At 44.3% G+C, this 18,655-nt stretch overlaps 2 non-coding genes across 2 annotated transcripts; one reads left to right on the top strand and one right to left on the bottom strand.

The window, feature by feature from the left end:
* Positions 1 to 250: 250 nt before the first annotated feature.
* On the top strand, positions 251 to 411 carry LOC135364261 (U1 spliceosomal RNA). The gene has a single exon (XR_010411182.1). It is a non-coding gene; the product is annotated as a U1 spliceosomal RNA (small nuclear RNA).
* An 11,464-nt stretch (positions 412 to 11,875) lies between these two features.
* Positions 11,876 to 12,089, bottom strand: LOC135364243 (small nucleolar RNA U3). Its single transcript, XR_010411165.1, has one exon. It is a non-coding gene; the product is annotated as a small nucleolar RNA U3 (small nucleolar RNA).
* Between the last annotated feature and the right edge of the window lie 6,566 nt (positions 12,090 to 18,655).

The following is an 18,655-nucleotide window of genomic DNA, read 5'->3' as shown; positions in this document are numbered from 1 at the left end:
TGACGTCACAGACGGGGCGGGTCTGATGTAAACCAGGCAACGTCGCGGTGCGGTTCTGCGCCTTAGAATTCGCGGGACTGAGGAAGTAGCAGCGCGGTTTCTTCCATCGCATTCGGAAGCGTCGGGTGGAGGCTGAGGATGCTTGGGACAGGAGTGGGTGCCGAGGGTGTTGGGGTGCGGCTGGGCGAGTGAGCGTGTGTGTCCGGTGGAAGGCGGGTGAGACTGGTGTGGGGCGGAGGCGGAGCGAGTCCCACTAACCTGGCAGGGGAGACGCCAGGATCAAGCAGGTGGTTTTCCCACGCGAGGCCCGTCCATGCCCCGCGGACGTGCTGACCCCTGCTATTTCCCCGAGTGTGGACACCTCGACTGCGTAATCTGTGGTAGTGGGGACTGCGTCCGCGCTTTCACCTGCTGTTGGTTGCTTAAAATAGCTTTTGTTTTCTTACTCCTTTTGTTTGTTTGTTTGTTTTTGTCTTTTCCCTGACTTTGGCTGATGACAGTGGCTGAAGAGGAAGCTCACTGAGGCGATACCTGGACGCTGAAGAAAACACCGCAGCTTTTCAGGGCTGCTTTCTTGAGAATCTGGGTTTGGCTGTGTCTCAATCAAAAGCCCGCAGGACAGTTTCTGTCCACAGGTCATACATCCCACTTTGGCTGTCGGGATTTTTTTCTGTTTCTCGCAGAGCAGTGTCTCTGCTTATATTTCAGTACGTGGTTTGCAGTCCCTGATACAGCGAAGGGGCTTTCTTTTCACTCCCCACGGAACACAGGGAGGCGTCCCTTCTCCTTCCTCCCTCCCCTCCCCACGTATCCCACCAGGCACCCTGCAAAGCCTCACCCAATCCCCAGCCTCCCTATCCTTGATTAGGCTACTTGGTAGCCTACCTAGTTCAGCCTTGCTCCAGAGGACCCTTCCGAGACTAGAGACGGTCCAGCTTGATATACTATTTATTTATTATAAGTTTATTTGTTGAAGTAATCTCTACACCCAAAGTAGGGATCGGGCTCACGAAACCAGATGGAGACTCCTGTGTTCTCTGGACTGAGCCAGCCAGGTGCCCCCTGACAGGCTTTTAGAGAGGCAGGTCTGTCTACTCCCAAAGGACCCTTGGGTTTGGCACCACAGACCTTTCCCAAACAGGAGGTTAGCTCTTGGACAAGGGGCCGTGGGCCTTCTGCAGCTCTCGGGCTCAAGCAAAAACTGTCCCTACTGCTGTAGCTGCTTTGCTTTGTAAATCCGAGCTTGAAGGGGTTTCTGGCTTCATGCTTTCAGCTGAGCTGGTGTTTTTTCTCTACTCCCTAAAGGCCTCTATTCAGAATCTACAACTGATGGTTTTCCAACTTTGATTTTCACTTAGGGGAGCCACACCACTTGGGACTCAGGAGCTGGTTTACTCTTCTGCCTGAAACAATTAAACAAAACAGCAACAGCGCCACACAAGATGCACGAAATGGAGATTTCCAAGATCCTGGGCATCAGGCAAAGGGGACAGCCATCCCGGACACAGGTGAGCGGAGCCCTAGACCTGCTCAGAGGTCCTGGCTCCAGAGAGTTTCCAAGCAAGGCACTGGGGGGAGGGGAACCTGAAGAGGAGCCCCGTGGACCTCCTGGAATTGAGGACACTGATCTGAGAGACCCCAGGACTGAGTCCCAGGGAGGACAGAGCTGCGGGAAATCACTAGCCAGAGCTGTGGAGGGGCCCTGGGTTGGCATGGACAGCAAGTCAGGGGGCAATCCTTTGCACAGGGCCTGGTGCTCACACAGTGCTGGGAATAGAGACTGTGCCCAACAGATAGACTAAGCAACAGGAACCTTCTTAATTCGAGGGTTGCCTTCTTAACTACCTTAACTCTTCCAATCCGTGAACACACGATATCTTTCCACTTGTTTGGGTCTTCTTTAATCTCTTGCAGCAATGTTGTGTAGTTTTCAGTGTACAGGTTTTGTGCCTCCTTGACTCAGTTATTGCTAGATACTATTCTGATGGGTGCTTTTGTACATGGAATTGTTTTCTTAATCGACTTTTCCCAGTGTCCAATCCTGGGGTATAGAAACACCTGATCTGTCTGTGTTGTACCCTGCAACTCTGCTGAATTAGGTTATGGACTCTAGTGGTCGGGTTGTGTGTGTGTGTACTTGGTATTTTTCTGTATACAGGAGCATGTCATCTGCAAATACAGATACAAATTGTCCCTTGAACAACCTGGGGCTTAGGGGTACAGAGTCCCACAATTGAAAATCTGTGTATAACTTCTGACTCCCCAAAAAACGTAACTACTAATACCCTACTGAAGTCTTACAGATAACAAAAACGGTTGATTAACACATATTTTGTATGTTACTTGTATTATATACTTTATTCTTTCAATACAGTGAGTTAGAGTGAAAATATCATTGAGAAAATCATTAGGAAGAGAAAGTGTATTTTCTATATTTGTACTAGACTATATTTGTAAAAAAACAAAATCAACCCGTGAGCGGACCCACATTGTTCAGTACAATTCAAACCCATGTTGTTCCCCAGTCAACTATAGTTTCATTGCTTCCTTTTCAAATGTTTCCCCCTCATCTTCAGGTTTTTTTTTAATTGATTCATAGTGGATTCCCCATGTGACATCAGTTTCACATGACACACAGTGATTGGACGACTCTATAAATTATGTCAGGCTGCCTACAAGTGTAGCTACCCTGTGTCACCACGCAGAGCTGTTACCTCACCACCGACTATATAATAGGAGATCTGTCCTCTAACATTTTTTTTAAATCTTCACGGTGGACGGTGTCTTGACCGAGTGTAGGAGTCTGTGCCCTCCCCTCCCCCCACCACTACCATGGGCCTTCTTCGGACTTGGCAGAGAGGAGCAGTGACACACAGGAGGTTCCTTATTTTAGGTCACTGCAGCCCCTGATCTTGGACCAGGATGCCCAGCCTAGGCCAGGGAAATATGGATTAGCAGGAACCCTTCTTTGCAAGCCCAGCTCCAATGTGAAGGACCAGAGCGCCCCTTCTAGGCCCCTGCAGGGATGGCTCAGCACCCAGGACCTGGTCCTATATAGACAGCCAGGAAAGGGCAGATTCCCCTAAACCCAGCCCAAAGTGTTCCATTTAGACTCAGAAGAAGGTGAATAACAACACAGGCTCTTCCCTCTGCTGAGCGGCGGAGGGGAGCATCGGTGCCAGTGCAGGAGGGAGCTGTTACCCTCAAGGTTGGTGGCTAGAGCCCACCCAGGGGACCACACCTACTTAAGATCCATCCAGATCTTGCCAGTGGCTTCCATGGGTCCGGCAGCCCTCACTTCCTCCTCCAATCTCCAGCCACCTGGTGGCCCTGTCTTTGCCTGCTGCCCCCTGGTCTCCTTGGGCCACCTGGAGGGCCCCTCCCTTAAGTCGTCTGCCACCTGGTGGTTTCCAGGGGAACTGTGGGGGCGGAGGCTAAAGGCACAGGCACTGAATCCCTGACTCCAGCTGGGAGGTCAGGAAACCAAGCTCTGAGTCACCACCTGCTGGGACTCCAGGATGTGGCCCCTCCCCAGGCAGTGTTTGCCTGGGGACCCCAGGACCCACTGATGTGGGACTGTCACCTTCTTTCTTTTTTTAGGTGAAATTTACATACAATAAAGTTCACCTGTTGTAAAAGTACCCTACAATGACAGAGGTGTTCAGCTAGTGCCCTAGTTTGTTTCAGAGGCTTCCTTCACCTTCCCACACCCCGTCCAACCCCTCTACAGACAATCTCCGCTCCCTCCTTCAGCCCCAAGCAACACTGATCTGCTTTCTGTCTTGGTCCATTGCTCCTTTCTGGACACTTTGCATAAACGGAATGAGACAATACGTAGTCCTTGGTGACTGGCTTCTTCCACTTAGCATCCTTTTCAGGTTCCTCCATGCTGTAGCTCGGATCAGATTTCTCTGCCTTTTGATGCTGAATAGATGCCATGGTACAGATAGGCCACAGTTTTGTTTGTCCACTCACCAGCCGATGACCCTTTGTGTTGTTGTCAGGTTTTTCCTGTTGTGAATAACGCTGCCCCGAACATTTGAATAACGCTGCCCCGAACATTTCTGAACGAGACTTGAGTGACATATGTTTTTGCTTCTCTCATGTAGATTTCTAGTTGTGGAATAGCTGGGTCCTATGGGAAGCTTGTGTTAAACTTTTAAGAACTCTCAAAGTGGCTCCCAAAGGGGTTCTTTTATTTTACGTTCCCACCAGCAATATAGGACGGTCCAGTTTCTCCACATCCTCAGCACCACTTGGTATTGTCTTTGGAACATAAGCACACTAGTTGGTGTAAAATGGTACCTGGTTTTCCTTGCATTTCCCTGAGGACTAATAACATTGATTACCTTTTTATGTGCTTATGAACCACTTATGTGTCTTCTTGGGTAACATGTGTTTTCCAGTCTTAAACTGGCTTTAACAAATGTGTTGCTTCTGCTCATTGAGTGAGTTCAAAGTACTCTTGTCTCTTGTGAATGTGAGTCCTCATTGGGTATTTAATCCACAAATATTTTCTCTTAATCAGTGGCTACTCTCCTCCTTTTCTCAGTGGTAAAGTTTGATGCAAAAAAGTTCTTCATCTTCAATTTTCTCTTACGTATCGTGTTCTTGCTGTAGTGATTTAGAACTCTTTGCTTAATGCAAATTCCTGACCATTTTCTCCCCCGTATTCCTCTTGAACTGTTGTTTTGGCTCTTATACTTAGGTCTGTGACCATTTTGAGTTCATTGCTGTGTAAGGTGTGATTTCCAGCAACAACTGTGGGGAAGCTTTGTCCTGACAGGTCAGGAGAACCTGGGGGTCACTTGTGTTTTACAATTAGTCTCCCCCGGGCCAGGAAAGGGGATTTCACCCTCCTGCACCTGTTAGTGAAGGGCTGGGTGCCTTTGGGGAGGGGAGATACCTCGGGCTGGGGGTCATATACTGCATGTACTCCCCATTCTCTGGGACTGGGTACAAAGAAGCTCCAGGAGCCCCCAAAACAGTCCTACTCACAGGTGTCTTCAGAAGTACAAACACACTGAGAGCAGGAGAGGATAACACAGAAAGGACCACAGAGATCCCAGGGGATCTGGATTGGGTTCCTAGAGGGTCTCCTATGGGTGGGTGGGAAAGAGGACTCGCACACAGCAGGAACTCAGGAAACATGCCCGGAAGGGGTGGAGCAGATTGAAGCCATGTCCCAGAGTTTGAACTATTTTTGCCAACATGAAAATCGTGGTATATGCCTGCTTCAAAGATGCTGGGGGAACTCATGCTGCCTCAGTCAGTAGAGCGTGCAACTCTTCATCTCAGGGTCATGCGTTAGAGCTCCACGTTGGTCATGGAGCCTAGCTGAGATTAAAATAATAATAATAAATAAAAAATGAACAGGTGCATGCTTCAGGAATCAGAATTACTCCCCCTAAGGAAAGGAGGTGGCATCTACCTTGGTCCTTGCAGATCAATAGCCCTACAGAGCCCTACAGAATCCTAAATGTAGATCAACCCAGAGAACCTACACTTTTAATATTTGTTGGGTTTCCCGTGTGTGGTCAGAGGTCCACTGGCAGACAAAAGTTGACACGCTGAGCACAGAAGCAAACCAAGAAACAGAATATTACCTGGATGCACCACTTCACTGTCTGTCCTCACTGCAGTCTCATTGAAAATGGGAATGGGCAATCAAAATGCCTGGTATTCAACACAGGTTAAGAAAAAAATGGAAAATTTGGGTTAACAGTTTAAATTATTGTGTCCTCAGATTGACTTTGATGGCAAGTGGAGACTCTGTTGATCGTTTTCTAGGTTCTGCAGGTGGAAATGAGGGGCTAAGGGACAAACTATTTATACTACTCAGAGTAACTTTGGTAACTTAGTATCTTCACACTTGACACAGTTTTCTTTCATTTTGTCTGATCCCATGTTCTCATGCTTGAGTCTAAACACATTTGTACGAGGAAGTTGATATCAATACCACACCTAAAATCCATACCACTAAATATCACAGTGTTTATTCCTAATGGTCCTTCAGGCTCGTTTCTAACTGCCGGCAGCTACGTTATGGCTCACTCTCAAGGCAGCCCATTCTAGCCACGTGTGCACTTCTCTTTGGCCCCACCTCCAGGTTAAGCAGTGCATCTGAGCCGGCTCCATCACTGGTGGAAGGATGTAGGTCAGACAGGTAATAAAGAAAAATGGGGGGACTGGGAGTCAGCAAAAAGAAAGCACGCTTTAAGTGGGTTGATTCCAGAGAGGACCATTGCATTGCTTTTTAAAATGTTTTAATTTACTTATTTGAGAGAGAGTGCTTGAGAGAGCAGGAGTGGTGGTGGGGGGAGTGGGAGAGGGACAGAGAGAAGCAGACTCACCACTGAGCAGGGAGCTGGACATTGAGGCTTATCCCAGAACTCTGGGATCCTGACCTGAGCCACAGACTGACACTTAAACAACTGAGCCACCCAGGTGCGCCTTGGTATTTCGAAGAATAATATGTTTAGCTTTCTCTCTGAAATAGGCACTGAGTAATGAGCAAGGCTGAGAGAAACCATGGTACCCATAGGCGCCAAGGTCAGATTGCCCAAAATGTACCACAATGGCATATTTGTGGGAAACAGAACGCCACAACGACCACTGGTGCATGTTCACTCAGACTCCGAGATCTCTGAGAAAACTCGAGATTGCAGGGTTAAAAATAACCCGAAAGGATCAGAGTGAAATGCCCTTGGGATGTATGTGCTCTGTTCTAAAGTACACAGCAGAAGATGTTTCGTAGATAGGAAGCCAGATGTAAACAACACACTGTGCATTCCCTTCTTAGTTCTCTTATCCTGTGTTAAGGTCTGAGTACAATGGTGTTTACAACTGATCACAGCCAGTTACAGATTTCTTTACTCCTTCTCCGCTCCCATTGCTTCACTTAACTAACCCTGTGGAAGAATGTGCCTTATTAAGCCCCTGCTGTAAATCATTATAGAGCTATATCATTGTAGAAGGTATATTAGATTATGGAAAATAAACCTCGGCACCTCGGGCTGTTTGCTCGGGGTCCCCTGTGCCTCGCTATACTGTCGTCTCTTTTTCTCAGTTCCTTCACTGCCCCAGGTCCACGACTCTCTGAGGTCGACAATACTGAGTATTTTGAATTGAAGCTACTCGAAAAGAAACTGGTGCAAGGACACTCAAACTCTCCTCTGTCTCCCTGAAAGCAGGAAACCAATCTCCCATATGAAAAAGGCACCCCCTATACTAAGAAGTAAAAAGACATCCTTCTCACCAGGGACTTTAAAGCAGAGGTTCTAGATTTGGCGTAGACGCTCTCCAAATTAAAGTTCCCCAAAATCCCTTTGGAGGAGAAATATATTGTCTCCTTGTCTAAAATGCATAAAAACTGTCTGCCTTAATACTTTATATTTCTTTAAAGGTCTCAATTTCAATATCCGTTCTCCATGCGTATTCAATGTAAATTGAAGAACTCCCACTCAGGTAAACTTAATTCTTACTTAAGCTGGAAGACCAGGATGGGTAACAGAGGAACTTGTCCTTCCCTGCATACCTTTTCTGTGATCCTAATCTCTTAGCCAATGATTTGAAAGTGAAAGAAGGAACAGAATTATATACCTGGGAGAAAAGATTTGTCCCCAGGAAGGACTTTCTGGTATTTTTAACAATGGAAATATCTACATTAGATCCAAAGTCTCCTGAAAAGTATTTATTTATTTTTAAGTTGAACTTCTAATTTCAGTGTCCCCTGAAATTTAGATGTGGGTTCCCGGAGGGTATTTTAGGTGCCTTGACAGGGAAGCTTGCAGCCAAGGCCTGTGGGGGGGCTCTGCTGCCATCAACTGATGAAGGAATTTGGGAAAATCTCTTAATCTTTCTGGGACTCAGTTTCCTCATTGGTAAGATAAGGTTGTTATTCAATTTCTCAAAAGTCCCTCCTGCTCAGTTTCTATGAGTACACGAAGGACTGAGGTGCCTGTTAAGCAGCCCTGGGGACTGCAGCTGAAACCTTACTTGGTCCCTTCACTGTGTGTCTCCTGCAGGAGCCTGAGCTGAGTCCACACTGAAAACAGAGGACGGAGGGAGCAGATGGAAGACAGAAAATCAGCAGGTTTGGAGGATGAGAATAACCCAAGGAAGGACAAGGCAATGGTGTTGCAGGAGGTTGCCAAAGGAAGTAAGAATAAGGAGAAGTTGAGTTCGGGAAAAATCAGGGGAAACTGAGGAATGCATACAGCAGCATCCAACTGTGCAAGGAGCAGCCGGAGCTGAGCACGGAGAACTAGGGGAGTAACTTCGTCCATGGTGAACCTGTGCACCTGCCGAGGAGCCCCGCCGGATGGATCAGTGTTGGTTTGTACTCTTGGGAAACACCAATTCCAAGAGGAGGAGGAGGAGGGGCACCTGCCTGGGTGGCTTAGTCCTTAAGCATCTGCCTTCGGATCAGGTCATGATCTTAGAGTCCTGGGATCCAGCCCCGCATTGGGCTCTCTGCTCTGCGGGAAGCCTGCTTCTCCCTCTCCCACTCCTCCTGCTTGTGTTCCCTCTCTCGCTATGTCTCTCTCTGTCAAACAAATAAATAAAATTAAAAAAAAAAAAAAAAAGGAGGAGGAGGATGTGACCATGAGGCTCTGCCCCAGACCCCTAGCTTTAACCTTGGAGCTGCCCTCACCGTGGATGTCCTCCAAGTAAGTGTGGGCTCAGAGGGATCAGGGATGTTTGGATAAGGGTTGCAGATGTCCATTCTTCCTGCAACTAGTTCTGCCCTAAGGTCAGGAAGGGCCAGGGTAGGAGACCCTTGCCTCTGAGTGATACCAATTATATTCTTCTGAATTTATGGTTGTAAAAGACTTTACACAAATTATGTCTTGACTGTGTGTTGAGTGTTTCATTTTCCTTAGTCTGTGTTAAGAAGTTGGAATTCTGACATCAGTAAGATTTCACTGAGGAGGTCAAAGCAGTGAGAGGAAGAATGCAAACAAAACCTTGTAGCTCAGCACACCTGGGTGGCTCAGTTCATTGAGAGTCTGCCTTCAGCTCAGGTCATGATCCCAGGCTCCAGGGATCAAGCCCCATGGGCAGGGCGGGGGGGCTTCCTGCTCAGCAGTGGAGTCCGCTTCTCCCTGTCCCTTCCCCAGCTCTTCTCTATCTCTCTGTCTCTCTCACTCTTGCTTTCTGCCTCACTCTCTCTCTCTCCAATAAATATATGAAATCTTTTTAAAAATTGTTGTAGCTCTCCTAACCTGGTAGGTATGGTGGCAGTGCAGAGGATGGAGTGGGGATGGGGCTAGGCCGAGGATATCTTTTTTTTTTTTTTGTAAAGATTTTATTTATTTATTTGAGAGAGAATGAGAGAGAGAGAGAGCACATGAGAGGGGGGAGGGTCAGAGGGAGAAGGAGGCTCCTCACCGAGCAGGGAGCCCGATGTGGGACACGATCCCGGGACTCCAGGATCATGACCTGAGCCGAAGGCAGTCGCTTAACCGACTGAGCCACCCAGGCGCCCCTGAGGACATCTCTTCTTAATGACAGAACCATTGAGAGGAATCCAAGATGACCGTCCCCTCTTCATCAGAGCTCACCACAGGGGAGGGTCATGGGGCATTGAGAGTGTAGGGCAGGCTCCCCTTTAAGGAAGGGTATTTGTTGCCTCCTGGAAGAAAGCAGAGAGCATTTCTGCAGGCTATTTGGGACAGGAATGTAGTTGAGATTCAAGATTTGCCACCACCTTTATCGGATCAGTGAAGGGATGTCTCTGAGAGCTTCCTCAGTGCTTGGTTTAGTCCTAGGAGTCATGAGTACAGAGATGAGTAAAACATTATCCCAATTCTCGTGGGGCTCTCAGTCGAGTAAGTAGAAGTCATGAGAAGTGTACTGGTGGTCGATTCCTTGGAGGAAGTGGCCAGTGCTGCCTGGGGATGGTCTCAGTGGTTGTCCTGGTCTCCCTCTGTGTTTTCCAACAACTGGATGCCCTGTCCTGGCTCAGGGGCCCTGGACCTCGACCCGATTTCAGCCTCTAGGACATAGCCAACACCTAGGTTCCGTGTTAGCCCAAAGCAGTCAACACCATGAAGCTCTGCGGAGGAAACTGCTGCTATCAGTAGCTCCCCCCTCTGTCTTGGCCAACTGAGGAAATAGAGGCAAGTTCGCTAAGTCTTCTAGGGTCCTCCTTGCCCTCATGATCAGCGATCTGTCTTTCTCTCTGTGAAGTTAAATGCTTTCTAGCTTCAGTATGCTCTCCCCACTGAAAAACTGTGGAAATATTGGCTAAATTTTAAATCAAGTACCTAGAGTGAAAAAGGGGTCAAGCAACATCCAAGCTGCAGTGAGAAGGTGCAGAAACTCTTACACTGAATAATAATAGGACCGATCACTTTTAAATTGCAAAAATATTTATACAGTAATTCTGGAATAGACAATGTAAGTCTGTCGCTTTCTCCTTCTTCTTAACATTGCTTTGATAATTCAAGATGATTTGCATTTCCATATAAACATTTGGATCAGCTTAAATACTTACTAAAATATCTGCTGGAATGTTGATTGGCACTGTATTAGATGTGTTGATCAATTTGTGAAGAATGGACATCTAAACCATAATGAGTCTTCCAGTCCACCACAAATTTTATGTCCCCATGTATTTAGTTCTTTAAATTCTTGAAGTAATGCTCTGTAGTTTTCAGTGTAATGTTCTGACACAGATTGTGTCTGATTGACAATGCAGTAGGAGAACTGGTCAAAAGACTTGCTTTTGAAGAAGAAGAAAGGCTTCACAAAAGAAGACACACAAATGGCCAAAAAGCACTTGAAAAGATGCTCCACTTGAAACCACTTACTAGCATAAAGTTGAACAAAAATCAAAATGGCTTCACTAATGTCTCCACAAGGCTCAATTTTAAACTAAGTAACCTTTTCCTTCTCTTCTGCAAACCTCCACTCCGACCTTCTAAGCCTTTTCTTTCAGGAGCCTGGTACCACCCTAAAGACATGATGAAGGAGGCTGGCAGCACCACACAGTTTCTGTCAAAATAAACCACCCCCCTGCCCCTGCCTCCGGGGGGAGGGGACTTACAGTTTTCGAGGGCCTTGGCCTGTTCTAGCCTCCTGTGCCCCGAAAAGCAATAAAGCCATTGTTCCTCAATATTCCAAACTCTGTCTTCATCTTCTATTTTGGCTCTGAAGCACAGAGGTCAGTTTTCGACAGCACACTCAGGCATTGGGATGATAAATTAATACTATAGTGAGTTACCATTATACCTCCATCCCCGTGGCTAAAATTACGAAGACGGAAAACACATGTGGTGAGGATGTAAAGTAACTAGAAGTTGCATACACTTGTGTGAATGAGAAATGGTCCAACCACTGAGAAAAGCTGAACCACAGGTCAACATTTACCAATCACATCAACAGCCGTTCCTCTCATAAGTATATACACAATATGGCCGCACAACAAACCGCACATGAATATTCATCATAGCTTTATTCACAATGGCTAAACCCAGGAAACTACATAGATGTCCATTAATAGGTGAAAGGACAGACAGAATATATCGACACAGAGGGATACTACTTACCAATAAAAAAGTTTGAACTGGTGATCCATGTAGTAATATGGATACATTTTAGACTCCTTAGGCTGCAGAAAGGAATGTAGGCATACAAAAGTTCCATTTACATAATGTTGTTAAAAATGCAAGCCCACTTTGATGCCAGCGGTTGCCTGGGGCTGCGGGTGAAGGCAGTGAGGGACTTCAATGGGGCCACCCAAGGGAAACTTCGAGGTAGAGGAAATGCCCTGTGTCCTGAATGGAGCAGTAGTTTCAATTGTATGTACATCTGTGCAAATGCATTTAGTAGTACAGTTTATCTCTTTAAATTTTTCTTTTGTTGAGAAAGCACTCACACTGCGTCCTCTCTCTCTTACTCCTCCAAAGGAGGAGGAGAACGATCATCAGTGGCAATTGGCAGTTGTGGAAACAACACCTAAAGCCAGCTTCATGCTCAGGAGAGAACACTGCACCTCCTCCTCATGGTTTTGGGTACTCTACATGTTCAGAGAAACTTCTGTAGTAACAAACTATAGAAATGATCCCTCAAAGTATAGTCTTAATTGTACACTTTAAAGTGATGCAGTCTACTGTACCTAAATTATACCTCAGTAACATTCATGTAATAATCTACTGTATTTCTCCATACTAGCAGTGAGCATTTAGAAACTGAAATTAAAAAAAAAAAAAAGGAAATGAAATTCAATAGACAGAATAGAGATGCAAGTCCACCACAATTAAATGCATAAGAACACATATAACAACGATCCCTGAAAACTATTGCTGAGATAAATTAAAGGAGATCTAAATAATTGGAAAAATATATATTACAGTCAGGGATTAGAAGACTCAATATTGTTGGAATATCAAATTATCATTATTCTGATTCATACTGGAGAAGGCATTTTGGGGCAAATTTACAAGCTAATTCTCAAATGTCTATGGAAATCAGAGTACCTAGAATAGCCAAGTTGACCTTGAAGAATTAAAATGGAGAAGTTTACTAAATTTCAAAGCTCACTATAAAGGCATTCGTTATGGTATAAGTAAACACAATGTAAATATATCAATGTGAGAAGGTAGAGAGTAAAACATTTCCTGATACACATATACATTTATAAATTTTAATTTTATTGTTTTCAATTATTTTCTTTTTAAGTAATCTACACCCAACATGGGGCTTGAACTCACAACTCTGAGATCAAAGGTCACATGCCCCACCTATTGAGTCCTCCAGGTGCCCCTCAATTATTTGATTTTTAAAATAAAGCCACCAGTATGCTTCAGCAGAATACGAAGGACTTTCCCTAAAAGTAAGTGGAATGGATGAACATCTATTAAAAAATAAGTTAATATTAAAACCCACTTTGTACCATATATTGATGTTAGTTGGAGATGTGAAAGCAAAAGTATTTTTATTAAGCACCATGTCTCACATTAATAGCTAGTGGTCAGAACAATATGCTATTAGCTTGTTGTGCAGATATTTTTCCCATGAAAAAGTTTAATCCAGGAGGTTTGGGGCAGGAATGAGGTCTAGGCAAAGAAAGCACCTATATGGAAAGATATGAGTGAATGGAAAATGTGGGAAGGGGGCTTGGGGTAGGAGGGGGCTCTACCTGACACCTGGCCCCAGCACCTACAGCAAGGGGACCTTGGGCCAGTTACAGACCCTCTCTGTGACTTGGTTTCTTCATCTGCAAACCAGGAAAATGTAATACTTCCTTGACAAGTTGATTTTGAAGACTAGAAGTCCTAATATATATGAAATCATCACTCTCAAGAACTGTAAGGGACATCCATGATAGCAGAGAGTCTCCAAACTGACTAAACACCTAAGTGCAGTAAGTAGATTGCAGGCCCCATCTAAGCCCACTGAATCAGAATTGCTAGAAACCAGGACTATGAACTGGTATTTGTACTAACTCTTCCAGGCTATTCTTATAATGATCAATTTATGAGTAGGAAACACTGAGTTGTATACCTTTTATCTAAAGCAGAGAAGTAGGAATAGCAGAGCAAGGATATTTTCAACCCAGTCTCTAAGGCAGAGGAGAAACTGCGGAGGACTCTCGCATTGAAGGGGACCTGGCCCATCTGACCCCATCTTAACTTCCTCCAGTTTACTGCAGAGACACAAACCCTGGAAGACATATGCCTCAGGCACCTGACAGTCCACCTTGAAAGCTGTCAGAGCTCTAATTTCGAATTCAATTTTCCTTTGAAAGGAAGTGAAATTTACCTGGTTTTGCCCATTGATGGGACCAGTCTTCTCCAAGTTTCTTGCCTTACAAAAATAAATCCTCTTTGTCATATTGCTATTAATTCAAACTTCAACAGAGATGTTCAAGGAAGAAAGTTTTATAAATAATGTAGCCACTAATAAGAAACCAGAAAGTTCTAACAAAACCAAAAGACAACCGACAGAATGGGAGAAGATACTTGCAAATGACATATCAGATAAAGGGTTAGTGTCCAAACTGTATAAAGAACTTATCAATCTCAACACCCAAAGAACAAATAATCCAATCAAGAAATGGGCAGAAGACATGAGCAGACATTTCCAAAGACATCCAAATGGCCAACAGACACATGAAAAAGTTTTCAACATCGCTCGGCATCAAGGAAATACAAATCAAAACCACAATGAGATACCACCTCACACTGGTCAGAATGGCGAAAATTAACAAAGCAGGAAACGACAGATATTGGCAACGATGCAGAGAAAGGGGAACCCTCCTACAATGTTGGAGGGAATACAAGCTGGTGCAGTCAGTCTGAAAAATAGTATGGAGGTTCCTCAAAAAGTTGAACATAGAGCTACCTAAGACCCAGCAACTGAACTACTTACTGGGTATTTACCCCAAACATACAAATGTAGTGATCCAAAGGGGCACTTGCACCCCAATGTTGGTAGCAGCAGTGCCCACAATAGTCAAACTATGGAAGGAGCTCAGATGTCCATCAACAGATGAATGGATAAAGAAGATGTAGTGTGTGTATATATATATATATATGTATATATATATATATGTATGTATGTATTTATATATATATACATATATATATATGATGGAATATTACACAGCCATCAAAAAACGGAATCTTGCAATTTGCAACGACATGGATGGAACTAGAGGATATTATGCTAAGCGTAATAGGTCAATCAGAAAAGAAAATTATCATATGATCTCACTGATACGCAGAATTTAAGAAACAAAACAGAGGATCATAGGGGAAGAGAGGAAAACATAAAAAAGACGAAACCAGAGAGGGAGACAAATCATAAGAGACTCTTAATCTAAGAAACAAACTGAGGGGAACACCTGGGTAGCTCAGTCGTTAAGCGTCTGCCTTCAGCTCAGGTCATGATCCCAGGGTCCTGGGATCGAGCCCTGCATCGGGCTCCCTGATCAGTGGGGAGCCTGCTTCTCCCTCTCCCACTCCCCCTGCTTGTGTTCCCTCTATCGCTGTGTCTCTCTCTGTCAAATAAATAAATAAAATCTTTAAAAAATATAAAATAAAATAAAATAAAATTGTCTTAAAATTTTAAAAAATATGTATTTCCAGTAGAGTTAACATATGGTGTTCCATGAGTTTCAGGTTTATAACATGGTGATTGAACATTTCCATACATTGCCCAGTGCTCATTACCACAAGTGCAATTCTTAATCCCCATCACCTCACCCATCCCCAGACACCACCTCCCCTCTTCTAGTCTTCTAGGATCCAAACCAGGATGATGGAATATCATCATTTTGCTCCACAGAATCAATTGACGGATGGGCCTTGAACATAAGGGGACCTGAGGTGCTTCCTGATGGAAGAGCACACAGCACTTGAGAGGAAGTCTTGCCAACATGTCAAGCCTGAAACTGATCGGTTTCTACATCTGCCAGGTCCAACACAGCAGTCGTTAGAATCAAGGGGCTACTGAATATTTGGAATGCGGTTAGTAGGACCTCTTTCCTTAGAAGTGCATTTTAATTATCTTTCATTTACAGCTCACTGAAATGTAAACTTAAAACCTGAAGAAATATAGACTATTTTTCTATTAATCACATTTTTATTACTCTGGCGGAATTCTGTTTCCCTTAATGTGAAGCATTAAGCGGCAAGATGCAAGATTATTTTTGATTGTTGTGCACTTACACTTTTTACTTTTCAATGTTCCTGCCAGAAAATCTTAAATTCCATGTGTGGCTTGCATTTCTTTGTAATAACACTGTTCTCCATGAACAGTGGAGATTCCAGCATGAACTAAGAGGAAGTATGATGGACTGTGTTAATGTATATCTGGCTATAACGCATTCTGTGGGAATGCTCCAGAACAAACACCTCAGTATTTTCAAAAATGAGTAACCAAAAAGGAGAGAACAAGAGCTGGAGAGGGAGAAGCAGAGAGTGAGAGCCAGAGGGAGGGGGAGGGAAGGAGGGAGGACTAAGGAAAGGGAGAAACTGAGGAGAAATCTACACATTGCTAGGAGGCTTGAAGACAGGTCCTACTGATCAGAGTGTGTGCATTTTATTTGGATCCTGATACAGAGAAAACAACTTAAATACAGCAATGGGAAGTTTGAACACTACGTATTTTATGATATTACATATTTTAAATTAATTTATGAATATTTAAAGGTTATGATGATAATACTTTGAAAAAGAGTTCTCATTTAGGGAAACACACATAAAACTGCAAATGAAATATGATGTCTGGGATTTGCTTTAAATAATATAGGAAAAAGTAAGTGGGTGGGATTATATTCACACAAGTTCAGCCCTAAGTTGATAACTGTTGAACCTGGTGATGAGGACGGGAATGATGTGTTCTACGATTCTGTCTACTTGTGTGTGTTACTGACATTCTGCATCTAGAAAAGAGTGATAAGGAGTACAAGTCCACTGAGGATAATGGCAACTGAATCTCTCAAAACATGACTTTAAAGGGTCAGGGTTTAACCTCGAGAGTCAGTAACACTGCTCATAACCCTGTCCCCGAACAGCCAGGGGCCAGAGACAACTGTGGACTCCAGATGGTTAGTACTTAGCCGGGTCTGGGAGCCAGAGACAGCAGGGGGGTCAGCACAGACCAGGCACTTAGAAGAGAGGACTTCTGGGAGGATTCTCAGCAGGGAATACAGGTGAATGATGGCAGAAAGAGAGTGGGAAGAGCTCAGAGGGTGCCTGAGGCCTGCTGACTCCAGCTTCGGCTACTTGGATCAGAAGGAAGGGGCTGCACGGTGTGGAGGACAGAGGTGGCACTCAGGGGAGGGGCAGACCTGGATGAAGGTAGCGTCCTTTGGAGGCTTGTGCTAAAGAGAATGAAGCCACTGGTAGAAATGAAAAGACCTACTGGAAGAAAACAGGATTCCAGGAGCGGAAGACAAACCTCCACTATCCCCAGACCTTTACATCTCTTAGAATAATTACACCAAAGAGAGGGATCCAGACCTCAGAAATCCACTAAGCTACTCAGAGCACTCATCCGTTCCTACGTGGAATTTTGTTTCTCATTCCAGCAAACCCAGGTGTGTTAAAGTGAAAATGCAGAGCAGACCGGTGTCCCAAGGTGACAGAAGAAAACAAAACAAGGAGAAATAGAGAGTCAAACATTTCAGCTCAGTAAAGATCCCCCCTGAAATCAATCACAAAACATAGGAAAACTGTAAAATCACATCCCGACCTGAATGAAATGTACGAACAAGCATTTGTAGACATGAAAAGGTAAAAGTTCATTTAACAAACACACAACTCCAAAGAGAAGTGGGCAATAAACAAGAAATGGGAAACTAGAATTGGCAAGACTAGGAAAAAACTGAACAAAAATTCTCTGGAAAAGAGGCTGATCAACAAGATTCATAAGGGCAACATGGGTGCGAAATTATAGTGGACATTGAATACAGAAAAGAAAGCAGCCAAGAGAATAGAAATGAACAAAAGATACTGAGACAGGGTCGCAGAGAAAGTCCTGGATGCTTGCGGGAGACGGAACCAGAGGAGCCAACGCTAAGACCTATCTTCATAGAACTAATAGATTTCAAAGAAAAAGAAGAAAACTCCTCTGAAGCTACAGACTTGCCCCCCAGCAACCACCAAAATGACCACTTTATATCCAATGGATATCCCAAACAAACATACAAAGCAAGGCAATATATATTTTTTTCTTTTGAAATTTTTAATTTAAATTCCATTTAATTACCATTTACTGTATTATTAGTTGCAGAGGTAGAATTCAGTGATTCAGGGCACCTGGGTGGCTCAGTCAGTTAAGCGTCTGCCTTGGGCTCAGGTCATCTTGGGATCAAGTCCCATATCCGGCTCCCTGCTCAGCAAGGAGTCTGCTTCTCCATCTCCTTCTACCCCTCTCTCCTGCTTGTGTTCTCACTCTCTCATGCTCTCTTTCTCAAATAAATAAATAAAATAATTTACAGAAGAATTCCATGATATGTCAGTTGCATATAACACCCAGGGTTCATTACATCAAATGCCCTCCTTAATGCCCATCACCCAGTTTACGCCATTCCCCTACCCACCTCCCCTCCAGCAACCCTCAGTTTGTATTCTATAGTTGAGTCTCTTATGTTTGTCTCCCTCTTTGTTTTCCTCTTATTTTTCCTTCCCTTTCCTTATATTCTTCTGTTTTGTTTCTTAAATTCCATCTATGAGTGAAATCATATGGTATTTTGTCTTTTTCTGGCTGACTTATTTCACTTAGTATAATACCCTCTAGTTCCATCCATGTTGTTGCAAATGGCAAGATTTCATTTTTTTGGTGGCTGAGTAGTATTCCATCGTATGTATAGATGCCACATCTTCTTTATCCATTCATCTGTCGATGGACATCTGGACTCTTTCCATAGTTTGTTGTGGACATTGTTCTTATAAACATTGGGGTGCAGGTGCCCCTGCAAAACACTATGTTTGTATCCTTTGGATAAATACCTTTATTTTTTCTAAATAAATAAATTGTGGCTTAATACGTAGCTGTATTTTTAACTTTCTAATTTTTAAAAATATTTTATTTATTTACTTGCCAGAGAGAAAGCACGAGTGCCCAAGGAGGGGGAGCGGCAGGCAGAAGGCGCAGCAGGCTTCCCGCTGAGCAGGGAGCCTGATGGGGGGCTTGACCC

This window comes from Mirounga angustirostris, unplaced genomic scaffold, assembly GCF_029215605.1.
Source record: "Mirounga angustirostris isolate CCGP_5_RB_7025 unplaced genomic scaffold, mMirAng1.0.hap1 SCAF_4, whole genome shotgun sequence".
Taxonomy (NCBI): Eukaryota; Metazoa; Chordata; class Mammalia; order Carnivora; family Phocidae; genus Mirounga; species Mirounga angustirostris.
This window is presented reverse-complemented; position numbering and strand designations above follow the sequence as displayed.